At 39.9% G+C, this 22,886-nt stretch overlaps 2 long non-coding RNA genes across 2 annotated transcripts; one reads left to right on the forward strand and one right to left on the reverse strand.

Moving 5' to 3' along the window:
• Positions 1-397: 397 nt before the first annotated feature.
• Positions 398-15,089, reverse strand: LOC121403666. The gene is made up of 2 exons (XR_005967431.1): positions 14,836-15,089; positions 398-922 (listed from the first exon to the last, which is right to left on the reverse strand). It is a non-coding gene; the product is annotated as an uncharacterized LOC121403666 (long non-coding RNA).
• Positions 4,238-10,298, forward strand: LOC121403667. Its single transcript, XR_005967432.1, has 3 exons — positions 4,238-4,942; positions 5,856-5,891; positions 10,061-10,298. It is a non-coding gene; the product is annotated as an uncharacterized LOC121403667 (long non-coding RNA).
• Positions 15,090-22,886: the final 7,797 nt, after the last annotated feature.

The following is a 22,886-nucleotide window of genomic DNA, read 5'->3' on the forward strand; positions in this document are numbered from 1 at the left end:
GCATGACAATTATATGGCACAAGTTGTTGAGGAGCCAACAAGAAAAAAACAGCAAATGTGCAAGTCTTTTAACCCCTGGGTAATAGTTACCATAATGGGATCTCATTTAATGTCTGGTGTAAAAAACAAATACAGTATACACTGGGGCAACAGAAACCCTGAATTTCAGAAAAGCTAATTTTAGCTCCTTAAGGGCTGCCCTTCAGAGATTAGATTGGGGCATTATGTTTTCTGCTAAAATCACTGAACAGAAATGGTTGTCATTTAAATGATTTTAAATTTGTTACTGTCCTCAAATAATTCCCTTAAGAAGTAAATGTTGAAGCACTAAGAACCACCCTATGTGGCTTAATATGGAAGTAAAGAAGTTAATAGGAAAGAAGAGAAAGGCATTTAATTTCCAAATATTCTTTATTATTTTCCAAAAAGAAAAGTAAAGCAGGTTAGGTATACAGCATATTGTCATTCAACAGATATCTTCCACGATAAGTCACCAAGTATACCGTGTAGAAAGGGAGAAGGGGATTGTTAGTGAGGATGATGACAGGGGAAGAAAGAAAAAAGAGGGAGAAATAGGCACATCCCGTAATAAACCCAAGATCTCATTGCTCAGAAAAAAAAAGTACAAAGAATTACACAATGCAATCTGATCATGTTGCTGAGACCGCTGACCCATGAGTAGATAAGGTTTGCCGACACAGGTCAAGTAATTGCGTGCGTCTCCAGATTCTCCAAATAGCAGTGTTTTGGGCTGCCCGCTTAATATCACAGTCCATTAGTTCCTCCATTGACATGCTGTATTGAGCATCTTTAAGGACTTGATGTATCGTTGGCGCTAAACTCGCCTTCCACATTCTAGCTATGGAAGCTCTCACCGCAAACATCCTGTGATGTAGTACAAATTCTTCCCCACGTTCAAGATCTGTTGGGAAAATATGTAGAAGAGTTATAGCTGGTGTGAGCATTACTGAAATATTCATCTTGGTCGTAAGGAGTCTCTCCACATCTTGCCATAACGGCTGAATTTTGGGGCAGTCCCAGAAGGTATGCAGTAAAGTACCAACGGCACCACATTGTCTCCAACACAGAGCGGAGGTGGTAGGATAAATATGAGCTAACTGGTGCGGTGTCAGATACCAGTTAAGCAGGAGCTTTGTATACTGTTCCAAATGATTTCCACATCTGGTGGCCCTTTTAACGCGCTGAAGAACTCTTTCCCAGTCAGCCATCTGCCAACTGCAACTGCAAATGAAGTTTAGATTCCCATCCTATCATTTGCTTACTTTTCGTCTCTGAATATGTCGAAAGCAACAATTTATATAAGGAGGATATCATGCCTCTTAACGGCTTATCTTGGAGGCAGACAGTTTCCAACCAGGTTTTCTTGTCTAAAGGGAAGTTTGCTTGCGTAGAGAGATAGTGGCGTACTTGTAGGTATTTGTAGTGGTCAGCATTGGGTAACCCATATTGCAGCACTAGATTGGGAAATGATTGTATATGACCCCTACTTATAATCAAAGCTATATTACGGATGCCCTGATGTTTCCAGGTTCGCAGGGATAAATCCGGTATAGCTTTCTCTAAGCTGGATATAGGCTGTAATTGTGAGGTAGTAAAAGCAAACATCTTATGTTTCCTGACACGTCTCCAAATCAGAAGTAGATCTTTGATGGTCTGTAAGGTAAAATTACACGTGAGTGGATTGATCGCTTTTAGAGACCAGATAAGCTCCTCAATATTAAACGGTTATGGACCAGTAGAGGATTGTCTCCAGTATTATTGCCTTGTGGTACTCCCTGAGATTTGGCAAACCCAATCCTCCTGAGACCCTTGGCCGGAATAAAGTGTCCTTAGCAATCCGCCTTCTTTTGCCATTCCAGATAAGAGAAAGGCATTTAAAAACTACAAATCTGTGGGGAAAGAGGCTGCATTTAATTAATATAAATGCTATAATAACTGTTGTGAAGGAACAATCCAGAAGGCAAATCTAGAAAATGAGGAGCGCATTGCGGCAGAGGCTAAGACTAACCCCAAAAAGTATATTAATAGTAAAAAGATGCGAGATGAGAGTGTTGCTCTTTTAAATAACGTTACCAGTATGGTTGTAACAGATAAAGAAAAGCAAATGTGCTAAATCAGATGATAAACTTTATGTGGTGAGTTCTGCACTGTTGGATGAGAGTCTATAGGGTAAGCAGCACCAGGAGTAGTGGATCCACATGTCCACTTTATGTAGTGAATATTGGCAAGGTCAGGTGCGCTATTGTTCGCTATTTAATATGTTCCCAATCACCTGAAAAGAAACCAGTATACAGTATGGTGTAGTATGTCAAAAATTCAATACTTAATATATAAGTATTTGAACCACTCACAATATTGTATGTCAGGTATAGGCACGTAAATTTGTCTGTAGACAAAATACTGGCAATAATGAAGAAACGCCGGAACTGCAGATATGGCCCTGCGGGCCGTTAAAATTTACTGAGCGATAGTAGGGTAGAGCATTAGGCTTGATGCGGAATCTCTCTCTCAGGTTCGCCGTTGTTCAGTATAGTTGTATGTCAGAATTGCCATATGTAATAGCGCTCATTGAAGGCTGCTTTGGATAATGGTGGCGTCTCTGATAGGGTGGATAGTGTGTTCTAGTGCTGCTCTCCTATTTTTCTTAGTCTCCCCAGTCTCAAAGGCTCAGCGGTCCGGGAGTGAAATGGGATACTTTAATAAGCATACAAGAAGGGGCAAATTTTAAGAATTTATTCAGTAATAAATGAGTTATTTTCTTCAGTGTATACAATGGAGGAGTCAGAGTTCCGAAGGCTCACTTCATAGCTGCTCTGTTGGCTTAGCTCGGGGGTGTCCAAACTTTTGGCCTTACGGCAGATTACCCTATCCACCTTTCTAATAATTGAATCCCCAATAAAACCTGCCTATCCTTCTTTGCACTTCCCCCACCAGTCATATTAGAGACGTTGCCTCCCGGGGTGCTCCAAGAGTCTGCCTGCTCCATACATGCCAGTTCAGAGCTGTCCATCCAGCATCTTCAGCCAAAATGGTGAATCTGTTGCTTTGGATGAGCAGTGGACCAGCCCTGCTACACTTCCGGCCCCTACTTAGCCTCTTGACTGTAACAAACCTGCCTCCATCATTAGCATCCACTGCCCCTTCTACACCCGGCACTACACTGGCCCATGCTAGTGGTTGCTCTGCAAGCCTCGTTTCCTCCGCCATGTTTGCCATCACCCTCAGTGCTGCAAGTTCCCTGTCCCCCTTAGAGTCTGCAGTTCAAATTACAAGATAAAAACCTGACATCTCTCATATGTAAATACTGCATGGAACTGCTGCTCCAACGCCACATACATGTGACAAGACAAACACTGAATGATTCCAGCAAACCCACTTGCACTCGTATTTACACTGTTTTTTCTTTTGTTTTTTTTATAATGCTTTATTTATACTGTAGTTATTTTTGGGGATAGGGTACAGAAAATAAATATGGGAAGAAAGGTGTAAAAATGGGTAATTGAGCATAATATCTACATAGATCTACTTATAACATCAAATACACATACCGTTGGCTACAAGTTAATCCTCTGTTTGCAAGTATACTGTGCAGCCTCATGTTTTTCTTTAAGGATTTAATGATTTCATATAACTTTCCCAAGGTGACCATATTTCCCAGTACTTTTCACTTTGGTTATGTGCTAGCAATGTCATTTCTTCCATCTGTCTAATTTCCTCTGTTTTTATAAGCCACTCTCTAAATGTTGGTGGATCTGCTGATTTCCAATGCTTGGGAATTATCGCCTTTGCTGATTGTAGTAATTGCAGAGTTAGTGGATCTTTTATTATTTTCTTTGTATTTTCATGTAAATTTAACATAATGCCACTTGGATTATCTATCCTAATCTTGTTCTGCATCATCTTCCCTATGGCATTGATTATATTTTCCCAATAATACTGCAACACTGGGCATGTTAACCATATATGCGTATCGTTACCTTCTTCTTCATAGCACCTCCAGCACCTCCCTGAGGTATTAGGGTACATCCTATTAAGTTTCATTGGGGTGTAATGCCGCCTTGTTAACAATTTGTATGCTGCTTCCCTTGTTTTGGCTGCTTTAGAAGTTTTGTAAATGGTTTTAATGACATCTTTCCATAGGTCTTCAGGAATCTCAATCATTAACTCATTCCCCTCATGCCTACATTGTGAATCAAAACTAGGATGGTAAGTTTCAATGAGTAGCTTATACATTATAGATAGAGGTTTACTAATGTCTTTTTGAGCGGTAATTATTGATTCCCACGGGGTTTCCCAGTGGTGTAACTAGTTGTTACTGGGCCCCATAGCAAATTCAATTTAGGGCCCCAAAATATTTATAAGTTGGCCTATTTTACCAAGATATATTAAAATTGCAAACTAATTAGGGTCTCACTGGGCCCCCTACACTCCTGGGCCCCCCTGCAACCGCAGGGTCTGCTTCCTCTATAGTTACGCCCCTGGGGTTTCCGATCTCTCCCAATCTGAGCTCAATCTAGAATGTATAAACCATTGCAGTTGAGTATAGTTCCAGCTCTGGGGTGTGAACCCCATCTTTTTTGTTTCTAATTAGGTCTCTTATTTTGGTAGTTTTAGTGCACCAGTTCTCCCATCTACTAAAGGCCCTGTACTCCATACTTGGCTGGAACTCCGGATTCTGTACTAAAGTTTGTAATATATATGGGGCTTTTGTTAACCCTTATTCTAATTTGTTTTTATGCCATATTTTCAAAGTAGTGCCTACTAAGGTTGTAATTGTTCAATTGCCATTTTGTCTCTCTCTGTCCATAGATTATGGTCAATGGGGTATCCTACTATATCTTTCTCTATTCACACCATCTGTTGACTTATTTCTGTTGCACCAATCCCAAATTCGTAATAAGTGGACCTCTATATAATAAAGGTAAGTATCCGGGAGCCCTATGTCTCCTTTTTCTTTTGGTGCTGTTAGTACCTTATATTTTATTATTGGAGTCTTTCCTTCCCAAACAAACCTAGATATCATTGTTTTGATTGTGGAAAAGAAGGATTGTGGTATTGCTATAGGCAGTACTTAGAAATAATATAATAGTTTTGGCATAAAAAACATCTTAATAGCTTGTATTCTTCCCAGCCATGACAGTAAGAGTTTTTTCCAATTATCTATTTATTTATGGAGAATACTTATTAGTGGTAGGTAGTTATAATTTCCTCATCTCTGCTCTTAATTTGACTCCTAAATAGGTTATCAATGGGCATGCCCATTTAAGTGGAAAATTCTGTTTAAGTGCTTTCGCACCAACTTCAGGGATATTTATATTTATTATCTCTGTCTTGTTATAATTAACCTTAAAGTTAGAGAGCTCTCCAAAATGTCTCAGTAAGTCTACTGCTTTCGGCAGTGATAAGTGCGGTTTTGTAATATATAGTAATAGATCGTCTTCAAAAGCCAGGCATTTGTATTCTTTGCCATATGCTATAATGTCAGAGATGTCGCTATCCTTCCTGATGTGTGCTAATAGGGTTTCCATAACAAGAGTGAAGAGGATTGGTGAGAGTGGGCACCCCTGTCTTGTTCCGTTGAATATTTGTATTTTAGACGATAATATCCAACTAACTTTAATTCTGGCAGTTGGGGTATCGTATAACGCAAATATTCTGTGTATAATAGCTGGGCCAAATCCAAAACAAACAAAAGTTTCCCTCAAAAATCTCCATGACACCCTATCGAAAGCTTTTTCATGGTCCGTGGTAAGTATAATTGATGGAGTCATTCTTTTTAGCCTGATTAATCAGTGAGATAATTTAAAATGTATTTTCTTTCCCTTCTCTTTTAGGAATAAATCCCTTTTGGTCAGTATGTATTAATTCCGGTAAGTAATTTTTAATTCTGTTGCTTGATATTTTTGCATAAATCTTCATATCTATGTTGATCAGTGAGATCGGTCTATAGCTAGGGCATAGTTGAGGATCCTTTTTTGGTTTTGGGATTACAGTAATTTGGGCCTCCACAGTTTGTGGGTGGAATCTACCTTTCTCGGAAATACTATTAAAGTACTTGTCACGTTCGGCACCCTATATCCAGAACCCAAGCTAAGCTCCTTGGTCTCGGCTCTCACTTCTGCCTTTAACCGCCGCCTTTCACCTCGGGAGGAGCCCTCGGCTAATTGGATGCCACCAGGTCTTAACAGAGAGAGGAGCAAAGCTAACGGTTCTGGACGAGCAAAGGGGAACGATCATCTCACCAGGATACTGGAATGGAAGAACACCTCAGGGGAGCAGGCCAGACAACACAGCATGTAGCAGGCAGGCCGGACCAGCACAAGCAGAGTAGAATCGTGAGACAGGCCGGGATCAGAATAAGAGAGTGTAGAATGGTCAATGGACAGGCAGAGGTCAGGATTGGAGAAGTCAGAATAGTCACAGGCAGGCAGGATCAATATTGGAGAGTTCGGAGTTAACAGACAGGCAAAGGTCAGGATTAGAGAGATCAGTGAAGTAAATCAGGCAGGCAAGGGTCAAACACAGTAGATAAATCAGGAATCTCAAGGAATAAGCACCCAGGAACAAGCTAATTTGAACCTAACAACGGGCAACTTGCTGAAACCTAAATCCCCCTTAAATACATTTGAATTTGGCGCCATTGCGCGCTGACGTCACACGCCAGCGTCACTGCGCCTTTAAGAAACGAGCGTGCGCAGTGCGCGCGCCTTAGGGGAAACCGGCACCAGGAAGAGAGTAGGAACTGTGCAGCGGGCGTCCACGCCGAAGGAGCGGCGGTGGACCCTGCTACCCACTAGACCACCAGGGTAAGTCCTGACATTACCCCCCCTCTAGGAGGGGCCACTGGACCCTCAAGCTTACCAGGAGACCTGGGATGGGACTGTCTCCTAAGGTGGTCTACCCTGGCATCAGACTTGACCAGACTTTTCACCAACACTGGAGTAGGGCATGATTGTTGGTGGACCTGTATGGCTGGTTTTAACACAGAAACATGAAACAGGTTAGATAACAGAAATATCTCAGGTAACTCAAGGCGGACAGAGGTTGGGTTCACAATTTACACAATAGGGTATGGACCTATAACTTTGGGCCCCTGCTTAAGAGCTGGAATTTTAATCTTAATATTCCCTGTGGATAGCCATACCAAGTCCCCAACCTGAAATTTGGATACATCCCTATGGGACTTATCTACTGCTCTTACTTGAGCAGATGTAACTGCCGATAGGGAACTACATATCCCAGAACAAGACTTAGAGCTATGCTCAACAGAAGGGAGTTTCTCTAAGGAAGTAACTGCAACCATTAGAGTGGAAGCTAGACATGAATCTTGGCACTTGGAACCCCACTGAATAACCTCCCCAGTTACCCAATCAATGTGGGGGTTGTGTACCTGTAGCCATGGTAACCCCAGAATTAACGGGGATGAGGAACCATCGAGAATGTGAAAAGCTAATTTTTCATATTGCATATTGTTCACACACATGGATAATGCTTTGGATTTTTGGGTTACCAAACCTGACCCCTGTGGGCTTTTATCAATAGCAGAAATCCTCATAGGAGGTGTGAGGGGATTAAGGGGAATATTATACCTGCAAAGGCAGCATCTAAAAAAATTTCCCCCCAGCCCCCGAATCCACTAAGGCCGAAACTGTTACTGAACCCCCAGGCCAGGATAAAACTACAGGTACTAAGTTTTTTGAGGCGAATTGGGGAGAGGAAATCTCTCTCTACCCAAATGGAGCTTCCCTTCTCCACAAAGGTTTTGAGAATTTCCAGGCCTCTTGGGACAATTTTTAAGGAAATGCCCCTTATCCCCACAATACATGCATAGACCCAGGGATTGCCTACGGGCCCTTTCCTCGGAAGACAGGCGTGTAGCCCCCAATTGCATGGGTTCCCCCTGAGGGTTAGGAAACGAGGGAGTTGGTAACTCGTCATTACATGTAGTAGGGAAATCTATATCCCCCTCAGCTCGTCTTTCCCTTTGCCTCCTATCAATTTGGATGGCTAACCTCATGAGGTCATCCAAAGTGGATGAAGGAGGGTAATTAACCAGGCTATTTTTGACAGAGCTAGAAAGACCCACCCGGAATTGACTACGAAGAGCTGTATCATTCCACCCCGTCTCAACTGACCAGCGGCGGAATTCAGTACAATACTCCTCAATAACTCTTTTCCCTTGACGGAGTTTACGAATAGCAGAATCGGCAGAACTAGCACGACCCGGGTCATCGTATAACATGGCCATGGTAGCAAAAAATGCTTCTAGGGATAAACGGGCAGGGTCAGAGGGGGGTAATCTTAGTGCCCAAACTTGTGGGTCACCTTGTAGTAAGGTCATAATGAACCTTACTTCATCCTCACCAGTAGGGAAGTTGTGAGGGAAAAAACTGAGGTATAACTTACATGCCTCTTGAAAAACAAAAAATTTTCTCCTATCCCCACTAAACTTATCAGGAAAGGGGATTTTTGGGTCATGGGAAAAACCTCTATTACCCGGAGTAACTGACGAAACAGACCCCTCAGGAATCTCAGATTGCTGTGCATCCAACCTCTCGGAAAGAGACCGCAGACCTTTAATGATAAAATTCTGCTTCCCCTCTTGTTCATCAAGGCGCTGGAGGAGGGTTGAATACAACAGTTCAGTGGTTTGCGGAATAACGGGAGCTTCTTCCATTTTCTTCCGTCTCATGGGCCCATTGTACTGTCACGTTCGGCACCCTATATCCAGAACCCAAGCTAAGCTCCTTGGTCTCGGCTCTCACTTCTGCCTTTAACCGCCGCCTTTCACCTCGGGAGGAGCCCTCGGCTAATTGGATGCCGCCAGGTCTTAACAGAAAGAGGAGCAAAGCTAACGGTTCTGGGCGAGCAAAGGGGCACGATCGTCTCACCAGGATACTGGAATGGAAGAACACCTCAGGGGAGCAGGCCAGACAACACAGCGTGTAGCAGGCAGGCCGGACCAGCACAAGCAGAGTAGAATCGTCAGACAGGCCGGGATCAGAATAAGAGAGCGTAGAATGGTCAATGGACAGGCAGAGGTCAGGATTGGAGAAGTCAGAATAGTCACAGGCTGGCAGGATCAAGATTGGAGAGTTCGGAGTTAACAGACAGGCAAAGGCCAGGATTAGAGAGATCAGCGAATTAAATCAGGCAGGCAAGGGTCAAACACAGTAGATAAATCAGGAATCTCAAGGAATAAGCACCCAGGAACAAGCTAATTTGAACCTAACAACGGGCAACTTGCTGAAACCTAAACCCCCCTTAAATACATTTGAATTTGGCGCCATTGCGCGCTGATGTCACACCCCAGCGTCACTGCGCCTTTAAGAAACGAGCGTGCCTTAGGGGAAACCGGCACCAGGAAGAGAGGAGGAACTGCGCAGCGGGCGCCCACGCCGAAGGAGCGGTGGTGGACCCCGCTACCCACTAGACCACCAGGGTAAGTCCTGATAGTACTCCAGTAAATATGGAGATATAATATTTTTGAAAACTTTATAGAACAATGCTGTGTACCCATCCGGGCCTGGGCTTTTCCCTTCAGGTAAAGCTTCAATACAATCATCAATTTCTTTCTTCTGAAACAGGGCATCAAGGGTTTGGCCCACTTCTTGTGGTATTTTATTAATGCCTGATTCTTTCATAAAGTTAATAATATCATTGATATTGTCGTCTTCTGGCTTAGATGTCTTTAATTTATACAGTTTCTGATAGTATTCCTGGAATACTTCAGCAATACCCTTAGTATCATAACAAGTATTATTAGTATTATCCTTTATAGACATAATATTCCCTTGAGATTAAATTTTTTTATTGTTCTTGCAAAGTGTTTATTACATTTGTCTAACAACTCATAACATTTCTGTTTAGTTCTTAAATAAGCTTTTTGTACTCTGAAATGTAATAATACCTTAAGTTGCAGTCTTTTACTTTCTAAGGCTACTAACGTTTTTTGTGCCAAACTCTCTTTATGGGTTTGCTCTAATGTAGCAATTTCTTTTAAAAGATTACACATTTCTTTTTCTCTTTCTTTCTTTAGGTTGCTGCCCATGGCGATCAAATTCCCTCTAAGAACACATTTCAGCGTTTCCCTGCCGACATTTTTTTAATTTCCCTCAGTCCTCTATACGATATAGATGACTTTTGGGAGGATGAATCTGAAAGTGGATTAAGGGGCCAATTCATTAACTTCGAGTGAAGGAATAGAAGAAAAAATACTTCGAATTTTGAAGTTTTTTTTGGCTACTTCGACCATCGAATGGGCTACTTCGACCTTCGACTATGACTTCAACTTCAAATCGAAGGATCCAAACTAAAAATCATTCGACTATTCGACCATTCTATAGTCTAAGTACTGTCTCTTTAAGAAAAAACTTCGACCCCCTAGTTCGCCACCTAAAAGCTACCGAACCCAATGTTAGCCTATGGGGAAGGTCCCCATAGGCTTGACTAAGTTTTTTTGGTCGAAGGATAATCCTTCGATCGTTGGATTAAAATCCTTCGAAATCGTTCGATTCGAAGGATTTAATCGTTAGATCGAACGATTATTCCTTCGATCATTCGATCGAAGTTTTTGCGCAAAATCCTTCGACTTCGATATTCGAAGTCGAAGGATTTTCATTCCCAGTCGAATATTGAGGGTTAATTAACCCTCGATATTTGCCCCTTGATGAATTTGCCCCTAAGTGTTATGTTAAAATCTCCACCAAGAATTATTAAGCCTTCCCCAAAATCATCTAGGACCTGTAAAAAGTGTTTTATATACTCTACTTGCCCAGAATTTGGGACATATACATTTGCTATAGTACATAATTGGTCTGCCAGGTTACCTTTAATGATCATGTATCTACCATCTTTATCTGTTAATGTTTCTTGCTGTTGGAAAGGCAAGTCCTTGTGGATTAAGGTTATGACACCTGGAGTTTTCTTTAATGGGTTATTACTCATATAGATCTGGGGATAATTTTTGATATTCAATGTAGGTGTATGGTTCGTCTTGAAATGTGATTCTTGCATCAGAACTATCATTGCTCTTTGTGTTCTACACTCATTAAACATATTAAACAAATATTCTCCCTATAATATTAGATGTGTTCACCATATATACATATTTCAAACATTTGTGCTTTCTTCGTATGCCCAATAATATGGGGAGTGGGGATTAAGGGGATCAAGAGAGCTAGGAAAAGTGAAAAAGAAAAAAAAATGAGCCGAAGGGGGGTGAATAAAATAGGTAAAGTTAAAAAAAATAAGAAAAGAAGATATGGAAAAAAAAGAAAATGAAAATGTGCCATTAAAGACTTATATGGGAACCTGCCGCTTGCAACAACAGCTGTAAGTAAGAGCGATGTGGAAAGGGGGGAGGGGCAAGATACTCTTTAAAACAATACAACCTTATCAAGCATATACCTTTGCTCAACACATTGTCTTACCCTCAACCAACTTGCGTCACACCCTTTTAAGTCTAGGTCGTAAGAAATTAATGATGCAAATGAAAAAAAAAAAAAACAAAGTTCATTACAAATATAACTTCAATTGTCATTTCAATGTACCGTATATACTCGAGTATAAGCCGAGTTTTCCAGCATCCAAAATGTGCTGAAAAAGTCTACCTCGGCTTTTACTCGGGTCGGCGGCAGTAACTGAGATTGCAGTCACTTTTAATCATTCCTATACCAACAGTTCGCTTGGGGAGAGACTGCAATATCACACAGCGCCCTCTGTTGGTTATAGCAAAGAATAACAGTGTGCCCTCTGTTGGTTATATGAAAGAATAACAGTAACTGCAAAATCACACAGCACCATCTGTTGGTTATATGAAAGAATAACAGTGACTGCAATATCACACAGCGCCATCTGTTGGTTATATGAAACAATAACAGTGACTGCAATATCACACAGCGCCATCTGTTGGTTATATGAAAGAATAAAACAGTGCACCCTCTGTTGATTATATGAAAGAATAACAGTGACTGCAATATCACACAGTGCCCTCTGTTGGTTATATGTAAGAATAACAGTGACTGCAATATCACACAGCGCCATCTGTTGGTTATATGAAAGAATAAAACAGTGCACCCTCTGTTGGTTATATGAAAGAATAACAGTGACTGCAATATCACACAGTGCCCTCTGTTGGTTATATGAAAGAATAACAGTGACTGCAATATCACACAGCACCCTCTGTTGGTTATATGAAAAATAACAGTGCGCCCTCTGTTGGTTATATGAAAGAATAACAGTGACTGCAATATCATACAGCGCCATCTGTTGGTTGTATGAAAGAATAACAGTGACTGCAATATCACACAGCACCCTCTGTTGGTTATATGAAAGAATAACAGTGCACCCTCTGTTGGTTATATGAAAGAATAACAGTGACTGCAATATCACACAGCGCCATCTGTTGGTTATATGAAAGAATAACAGTGACTGCAATATCACACAGTGCCCTCTGTTGGTTATATGAAAGAATAACAGTGACTGCAATATCACACAGCGCCCTCTGTTGGTTATATGAAGGATTAACAGTTATGGCAATATCACACAGCGCCCTCTGTTGGTTATACAAAAGATTAACAGTGATGGCAATATCACACAGCACCCTCTGCACATGGTAGTGGGACAGTGGGACAATGCACACAGTAATCCGTTTGGCAATTCTCTGTCACCATCAACTTTGCAAAGAAGTCTGGTTGATCGCTGGGGGTGTCGCTTTGGCAGAATGTGCGCTGCTGGGAGACAGGGCTGTAGTTGTGTCTAGGCTTATACTAGAGTCAATAAGTTTTCCCAGTTTTCTTAGGTAAAATTAGGTACCTCGGCTTATACTCGGGTTGGCTTATACTCGAGTATATACGGTATCTTCTGTTGAATTTTTTAACGGCTGTGCCGTATTAGTGTGGGTTTCATATCCGGATTAGTATTGCTATTTACATCTAACCCTATTAACTTTCAAAACAATATGGTTTTAAATGAATATTTATCTTGAGGTGGCATAGTAAAGTCAAATAATACTAATCAAAGAATACTTATCGGTGAAGACAGGCTTTCTTTCTGCCGGCGGATCCAGTATCAAACCTTTATAGATATGTACAAAGGTTCTTCTGAAGATGAATCTCTTCTTGTAGACCTATTACATAAAACTATGGGACTCAATTATAGACATGGTATTTACACTGTTTTTTTAGGAACACATTTACTAAAGGGTGAATTGAGGTTTTTTTGGTGAAAATTCAACAAAATGACAATTGCTAGTGAATTTGACAATTTGCTAGTGAAAAAGCGCAGCGCTAGAGAAGTTTGACACCGTTTCGTAAGCAAATTTTCTCTAGCAAAAATCTGTTTATTTGTGTGAACGGTACCCTTTTCTTCGCCAGGTTGATATAAAGATACAACAGCCACTTTTAAATCATAATCTACATTGCCCTTTCCATGCTTTTTTTCTCCATGGTGAAAATTCTGTAGTGAAAACTCTGTAGAGAATTTGCCCCACTACTATTGTATGGGGAAATATACTTGAGAATTTTTGCAGAGAATTTACGCCAGGAGAAATTTAACCACATTTCTATTGAAAAAGTAAAGTTTCAGTTTTTAGTAAATACGGAGATGTGTCGGGTAAGAGAAAACTCATACTTTAAAAAATGTGCCCCTTAATGTTACAATAAACAGTGTTTTTTACTTTATGAGGCTGTGTGCTCTCATTTTTTCTTTCTAAATATAAGCTTATATCAGCTTTCCCCCAATCCAAATGTACCATACCAGATGAAAGCATATTTCATCTGGCCCTGGCACCTTGTTCACATTCATTTTTAGTAAAGCTTTATGAACCATTTCCTGAGACAGCCACTGACTAGATTGAGCTGAGCTAACTATGCAACTATGAGGTGGGTCTGGGAACTCTGATTCCCAATCTATTGTCTTCACTGAAGAAAAAACTGATTTAGCACATTTGCCTTTTCTATATCTGTTACAACCATGCTGGTACCATTATTTAAAGGAGCAACATTCTCAACCCACATCTTTTTTACTATTAATATACTTAAAAAAACTTTCCTCTGTTGCAATGTACTCCTCATTTCCAGTCTTTGCCTTCCGGATTGCTGTTTTACAACAGTGTTTATATTCATTTAATGCAGCTTCTGTCCCCACAGACTTGTAGTTTTTAAATGTCTTTCTCTTCTTTCCTATTAATTTCTTTCCTTCTATATTAATCCACATAGGGTGGCTCTTGCTGCTTCTACATTTACTTCTTAAAGGGGTGGTTCACCTTTCAGTTATTCAGGTATTGTTATTGCTATTTTTTCTTACTCATCTTTCTATTCGGGCCCTCTTTTATTCATAGTACAGCCTTTTATTCAAATCAATCATAGTTGCTAGGATAATTTGGACCCTAGTAACTAGATTGCTGAAATTGCAAATTGGAGAGCTGTTTAATAAATATCCAAATAACTCAAAAAACATATTATAACAAATTATAAAAAGTTTAATTGAATTGTATGTCATCTCTCTCTACATCATACTAAAAGTTAACTTAAAGGGGAACAACCCCTTTAACATAGTAACATAGTCAGTTAGGTTGACATAAGAAACACATCCATCAAGTTTAACTTTTTCACTCTATTTTAACCTGCCTAACTACTAGTTGAATTCACAGTTGACTATGGGAATACATTGAGAGCAGTAACTGTTTAATATACTTTTAGATAACAACCGTTGCTGTGCTGTGTTTTTAGCAGAACACATAATGCCCCAATCTATGATCTGAAGGGCAGCCCTTAAGACACTAAAATTTGTTTTCACGTATTAAGCGCTCACCTCTGTTTCTTTTCCCTTTTGGGACCAGGTGCTTAGCAGCCAATTTCCCACTCTGCCATGGGTTTCAGTCATATGAAATATCCAAAAGACCGCAGCACACTGACACGTTGTTTCAGTAAACTTTCTTTGTGATTTATTGGCTCATTTTCAGTAGACAAAATAATGCGACGTTTCGAGTCACACAGGACTCTTTATCAAGCATGTGGTTACACTCGTTACTCTGTGTTAAATAGTGATCAGTGGGGGCGGGGAAGGTCAGGAGAAGTGATGGGCGGGGACATCAATTACAATGTAACATACATTGAATACAAAAAATACATATTCATTAAAATGTTAAAAGCTGTTGTGTTCCCTGGACATGTGTCCATATATACTCTTTAGTGTGTCAATCTAGTGTTAATTACAACAAACCATGTTTTTGTATTGGCAATAACCCAACAATAGAAAAAAGTCTCTTGTTCAGTGTTATCCTTTCTAGCAATTCTATACAAAACAAATCGTAGTATTGGAAGATCTGAGACGCTTGTATTACCTTTCTTGCAACATTCTATTCCATGGTTTCTTATGCAGAAGGTAATAACTGCACTCAGAATTTTCCGACTCCCAAACCATTCTTACTACCTCTTTAAAGGGTAGTAAGAATGGTTTGGGAGTCGGAAAATTCTGAGTGCAGTTATTACCTTCTGCATACGAATCTGCATTTTAGGCTTGGAACACAGCAATATTTCATTTTTGACTGAACCGTCTGGCCACAATTTAGCCCGGGAGTTGGAAAAAGAAAAAAGGAGACTAACTGGTCTTGATCTTCATTCTATCACCTTAAAAGAATACTACAAGGCCCAACGCATACCACAAGGTTTAAGGGTTAATTTAAGGCCCACCATTTTCTCTGATGACACGGACTTTACTAAACGTTATGAGCAGATTGTTAATAAGTGCTCTTTTGGCATTTTACTTCTGAACATTGAATGTATACAGAAAGCGATACCTAAAGTTAAAGAGCGCATTGCCGAAGTGGAACAACATTTAAAACAAACAGCGCACCCAGAGGAACTGAAAGAGATCATTACCCACACTGAGGAAGCAGTCCTTAAGCACCGGAGGATCGTTGAGGAGAGGAAGAGGGCCAAGTTCCAAAGGGACGAGGAGGATTACCGGACTGGCAGCGTCTATCAGTGGAGTCAGACCGGAGCGAGTGCTGGAACGCACGCCGGGACTTCCCAAGTGACCGACAAGGAGACTTCTCACGTGAGCGACAAGGAGAGACACAGCAGCGCCGGGCACCAGCGAGGAAGGAACCGCAGTGGCGCACAACGGACAGCTCAGCCTCATCTGCTTTTTTAGGGTACAGCCCTCCCGACTCCAGCAGCGGATACGGAGGGGCAAAAAGAAGCACAGCCGACTGGAACAAGAACCGGGGGTACGCCAAGGAGCAGAATCAAGCGGCAGAGAGGAGGCAACAACCACAATGCTCAGCATGGAGGACCCAAGCGAAACGTTAGTATATAACATTTCTGACAATGTGTTAACCCCCTTACAAATGTAAGGGCCTTTCCTTTAGTCCCACTAGTATGTGTGACACATTCTCTCTAGACATAGACTTACAGATATTCTTCCGTAATTTGAGATTGAAGAGACATTTTTCAAAAATACCAGCATTTCCTGATACTGTTTATAGCAATGGGGGACTGGGCCATTCACAGCTGTCACTCAAGAGGGTTGGTTTACGTAATAAAAGCAATTTTGTACCCCCTTCAACGGATAATGTGGTTGAGGCATACATTAAGTTGGTGAATAATGATGTTGATAAACTTAAACAACTAATTAAACGTAATCCTATGTTGGGGGGAAAACCAAATCTTACCTTTAAGGAACGTAAGTGTTTGCAGGATTTGAATAATAATGAGAATATTATATTTAAACCTGCTGACAAAGGAGGGGCCTTGGTGGTGATGAAAAAAGAATTTTATATGGATGAGATATTGTCTCAGTTGTCAGATTTGAATGTATATAAGAAAATGGAGTCGGATCCCTTAACATCAATTCAGCAATGTATTTTGAATATAGTTTTGACTGCCGTGGAGAATGGAGTAATTGGGGAAGATCTTAAAACTTTTCTCATTAAAGAGAATCCCATTACACCCATGTTTTATACTTTACCGAAAATCCACAAAAATCTCCATAACCCACCAGGCCGCCCAATTGTAGTGGGCACAGACTCAGTTCTGTCCCCTTTAGCTATTTACCTTGAAAAAGTGCTACAGCCTCTAGCACAAAACACAAAATCGTATGTTAAGAATACAACCAATTTACTTGAACTGCTTGAAAAAGTTACATTACCAAAGCAAGAAACCTTACTTGTCAGTTTTGATGTTAGTAGCCTTTATACATCTATTACTCATGAGGCCGGTCTTAATGCTATTGATTTCCACTTAAATGCCACAGAGTACACAGCTGAACAAAAGTCCTTTTTTCTCTCATTATTAGAAGTTGTTCTACATCAGAACTATTTTCTGTTTGGGGACACATTCTACATGCAATTGAGGGGTACGGCCATGGGGAGTAATGTGGCCCCCACATATGCAAATCTTTATATGGCCTATTTGGAAGATACCCTGATCTACAACAATCACCTCTTTAAATCACATTGTCACCTATACTTGAGATATATCGACGATTTGTTGTTGATTTGGGAAGGCTCTCGTGATAGCTTAGATTTGTTCCATCAATTCCTCAATCAGATGGAGAATACTCTAAAATTCACGGTAGTCTCTGACAAATTTTTTTGGATGTGCTAATCACGAGGGAGGGTGATAAATTGAAAACTAGCCTGTATAGAAAATCGACAGATAAAAATAATTTCTTACATTTTGCTAGTTTTCATCCAGAACCGTTGAAATGTTCACTTCCAGTGTCCCAATTTGTGAGGGCAAAACGTATCATCAGTGATCCCTTGGAATGTGTTGAACAGTTGAGGGATATGTCGAATAGATTCACAAAAAGAGGGTACAATGAGAAGGTTTTAAGTACCAGCTTAAAGAAAGTTAAACAAAGGAGCAGAGAAGCACTGTTAAAAGGAGAAACAGGAGGAAAACAAAAAGAGAATAGGTTGGCCTTTGTAAGCAACTTCAATACAGCAAGCAAGCATATTGGGCAGATTATACGTCAACATTGGCATATATTGCAGTCATGCCTACCAGATGTGCCCAGTTTTCAGTTGCCACCAATGTTAGCATACAAGAGAGCAAGAAATCTTAAAGATAGACTGATAAGAGCAGATGTGGGAAGCAACAAATTACCAAATACTCGCTTTTTACAAAAACCAAAGTTCGGGACATTCCCATGTCTGAACTGCCCACAGTGCAACTCAGTTATTAAAGGGGACACATTTTATCACCCACATTCGGGCAAAAAATACGCTATCAGACGTTATTATACCTGTGAATCTACTTTTGTCGTTTATTTGCTCAAATGTCCATGTGGTCTTTTATTTGTGGGGGAAACGACCCAAAAGATTAAGGATAGAATATTGAAACATAAATCCACTATCCGTAAGGGATTAACGACATTACCGGTGCCCGCTCATTTTCAGCAAGCAAAACATTCAATTAGCCAGCTAAAATTTCAAATTATTGACTCAGCTGAACTACCCAGGAGAGGAGGAGACAGATTGATGCTACTGCATAAGCTGGAGATGCAGTGGATTCACAGGCTTGACACAGTGTGGCCTAGAGGTTTAAATAAAGATTACACTCCTGCTTTATTTATTAATCAGTAGGTCAGTAGACTTTGATTGTTACAGTTATTACTCCTTGAAGATTAACAATTTTTTCTTTTTTCTTTAAAGGGTAGTAAGAATGGTTTGGGAGTCGGAAAATTCTGAGTGCAGTTATTACCTTCTGCATAAGAAACCATGGAATAGAATGTTGCAAGAAAGGTAATACAAGCGTCTCAGATCTTCCAATACTACGATTTGTTTTGTATAGAATTGCTAGAAAGGATAACACTGAACAAGAGACTTTTTTCTATTGTTGGGTTATTGCCAATACAAAAACATGGTTTGTTGTAATTAACACTAGAATGACACACTAAAGAGTATATATGGACACATGTCCAGGGAACATAACAGCTTTTAACATTTTAATGAATATGTATTTTTTGAATTCAATGTATGTTACATTGTAATTGATGTCCCCGCCCATCACTTCCCCTGACCTTCCCCGCCCCCACTGATCACTATTTAACACAGAGTAACGAGTGTAACCACATGCTTGATAAAGAGTCCTGTGTGACTCGAAACGTTGCATTATTTTGTCTACTGAAAATGAGCCAATAAATCACAAAGAAAGTTTACTGAAACAACGTGTCAGTGTGCTGCGGTTTGTTGGATATTTCATATGACTAAAATTTGTTTTCTGAAATTCAGAGTTTTTATGCACCAGGGCATATGTGTTTTTGCACCAGACATTAAATGAGATCACATTATGGTCACTATTACCCATGGGTTCACTATCTTGCACATTTGCTATATGTTAGTAGATATATTTAGTGCATTTATTTTCTTTTTGTGTTTTAGCCTGTGAGTTTCTAAGGGGAATTTTTTTTGTAAAAAGTTAATAAGGGGTTGTTATTTTACTGCTGGTAGGAAACAGCATTTTCCCCTTTCTGCTAATTAAGGGGGAGGAGTTAATCAAGTAAATTCTGATCAGTCTTTGGGGCAAAATTACTAAAGGGTGTAGTGACTAAAGCTGGCGAAAATTCACCAGCGTTACGTAGTTAAACTAAGCGTGGGGGGAGGGTTAAGTAAAATATTCAGTGGAAGTTTGTAACTATATTGAATTTTTTTTCCCAAATCAACGTTTTTGTACTTTCTAAATGTTTTGACACCATGGACTATATATATTGCACTTTACCTTTTTATCTCAGTGATATGGTAATGATCTGTACCTCATTAAGGTAATCCACACCTACCCTGTGTGACCTCACTTCCTGTTTATACCTTTAAAAGTTTGTAACTATATTGTATGCTTTACACTTGATAAAGGGCGAGTAGCCCGAAACATGTTGTGAAAAAAAATCACTTAGCAGTAAATCTGACTCTGAGTGCGTTCTCTCAGTTCCTTTGATATAATTGGATAACCGTCTTACACCTGGAGCGGAGGTGCCCTACTGAGATTGAGAGCTTCAACTGACCCCAATACCCAGTCATCCCTACGTTGTTCAGGAAAGGCTGCTAGTTTGGGTAAAGTAATGATAATGGGGAATTTTAATTACACGGATATTGACTGGAGCAACAGTACTGCCAGATCAGTTAATGGGAACAAGTTTCCACAGGTTGTTGAGGAGCCAACCAATAAAAAATGCTATTCTGGATCTAATGATCTCAAATGACCCAGAACTTATAGCAAATGTTCAAGTGATTGAACCCCTGGGTAATAGTGACCATTATGTTATGTAATTTAATGTCTGGTACAAAAAACAAATATACACTGGGGCAACAAAATCCATGAATTTCAGAAAAGCTCATTTTAGTGCCTTGAGGGCTGCCCTTCAGAGCAAAGATTGGGGAATTAACTTTTCAGCTAAAAACACAGAACAGAAATGGATGTCATTTAAAATTATATTAAATAATTTTCTCTGTTCTCAATTTATTCCCTTAAAAAGTAAATGTAGAAGCTCTAAGAAGCACCCTATGTGGAAAAGCTCATTTTAGTGCCTTGAGGGCTGCCCTTCAGAGCAAAGATTGGGGAATTAACTTTTCAGCTAAAAACACAGAACAGAAATGGATGTCATTTAAAATTATATTAAATAATTTTCTCTGTTCTCAATTTATTTCCTTAAAAAGTAAATGTAGAAGCTCTAAGAAGCACCCTATGTGGCTTAATATAGAAGTAAAGAAGTTAATAGGAAAGAAGAGAAAAGCATTTAAAAACTACAAGTCTGTTGGGACAGAAGCTGCGTTTTATGAATATAAACACTATAATAAATGTTGTAAATTAGCAATCTGGAAGGCAAAGAAAGGAAATGAAGAGTGCATTGTGGTGGAAGTTGACTAACCCCAAAAAGTTTTTTAATTATATTAATAGTAAAAAGATGCAGGTCGAGAGTCCATTAAATAATGGTACCAGTATGGTGGTAACAGATACAGAAAAGGCAAATGTGCTAAATCAGTTCTTTTCTTCAGTGTATACTGTTGGAATAGGAGCACATTACTGCCTTTAGATTCAGCAGTATAATGTAATTACTAATACAAGTGCCGACTCACTTGTTGTCTAGGGGTATGAGAATAATCTCCAGGCTTGAAGTCTTTGTAGAAAATAAGAATATTTAATGCTTTGTTCAATGAACAAGGTACAACATAAATTACAATGGAATGAAATTGAGCAAACACAGGCACAGGGAACTAGCGTGAGATGTTAAATGCTGTCCCTTCAATCCTACTGACTCTCTCAACCCTACTGTCTTCAAGACCAGACATCTGGGCTTTCTTATTCACCTTTGGTCTAGGAAAATCACTCCTCCAGAAAAGGTGGCTTTGATGTTTTACAGCCCCAACAGTTGTTTACGCATAAACCATAACATGTACCCCCTGGCAATGCAAGTTAGCCATTTACCATACAACTGTTTGTACAGGTGTGTCATGTACTCCTTGTGTTAATTAGCAATCCACTCCATGTATTATAAATATAATGTAATACAGTATAATATAAAGATAAAAACGCCACACACTCCCTACATATACAATAGAGGAGTCTGAGTTTACAGGCTCACTTCATAGCTGCACTGATAGCTCAACTCAATCTAGTCAGTGGCTGACTCAGGATATGATCCATAAAGCTTTAATAAAAATTAATGTAAACAAGGCATACACCCCCAGTTCTAAGAGAGCTAAGTTCAGTTTTAGACCAGCCCCTTTTTCTGATTTTCTCAGATTCACTTTGATCTGGTATGAAATGTTGTCCTAGTGAATGACATTATGAACAGCAATCAGCCTGGCTTTATGAAGAATAGGTCATGTCAGACACATTTGATTGCTTTTTATGATGAGGTAAGTAAGATGTTGGACAGTGAGGGTGTAGTAGATGTGATCTATTTGGATTTTTCCAAAGCATTTGATACCGTGCCCCACAAATGACTGCTTTCTAAACTAAGGTCTGTTGAGCTTAATGAAGTCGTTTGCACATGGATAGGAAACTGGCTACAGGATCGGCTACAAAGGGTGGTTGTTAATGGTACATTCTCTACTTGGAGTAAGGTTCTTAGTGGGGTCCCTCAGGGCTCGTTATTGGGTCCACTTTTATTTAACTTCATTAATAACTATGGGGAGAGTATTGTAAGTAATGTATCAGTGTTTGCAGATGACACAAAGCTATCCAGCCCAATAAATTCCATCCAGGATGCCCTCCATCCTTGCAACATGATCTTGACAAACTGGCAAATTTGGCAGCTAAGAGACAAATTAGATTCAATGTTGATAAATGTAAAGTCATGCATCTGGGATGTAAAAATATCCAAGCCACTTATACCCTTTGCATTACGCAAATCCATTATGAAAAAGAACCTTGGAGTCCTTGTAGATGATAAACTTGGCTGTAGCAAGCAATGCCAGTCAGCAGCATCAAGGGCAAATAAGGTCTTGAGCTCTATTAAATGAGGCATTGATTTTTATAGAGCACTGGAAAGGCCCCATCTAGAATATGCCGTACAGTTTTGGTCTCCATCACTCAAACAGGACATTATTATATTAGCGAGGGTACAGGGAAGGGCAACTAAACTGGTAAAAGGTATGGAAAATCTTGAAGAAAGACTGGCCAAATTGGGGATGTTCACAGTGGAGAAGAGGCGTTGTAGGGGTGATATGATAACTATGTATAAATATATAAGGGGATCCAGGGACAAGTCTGATTGCCATTATGGAGTCAGGAAGGAATTTTTCAACCTCTGAGGCAAATTTGAGAGGCTTCAGATAGGGTTTTTTTTTTTTGCCTTCCTCTGGATCAACTGGCAGTAAGGCAGGTTAAAAAAGTTAAAAGGTTGAACTTGATGGACTT

The sequence above is a fragment of the Xenopus laevis genome, chromosome 1L, assembly GCF_017654675.1.
Source record: "Xenopus laevis strain J_2021 chromosome 1L, Xenopus_laevis_v10.1, whole genome shotgun sequence".
NCBI lineage: Eukaryota > Metazoa > Chordata > Amphibia > Anura > Pipidae > Xenopus > Xenopus laevis.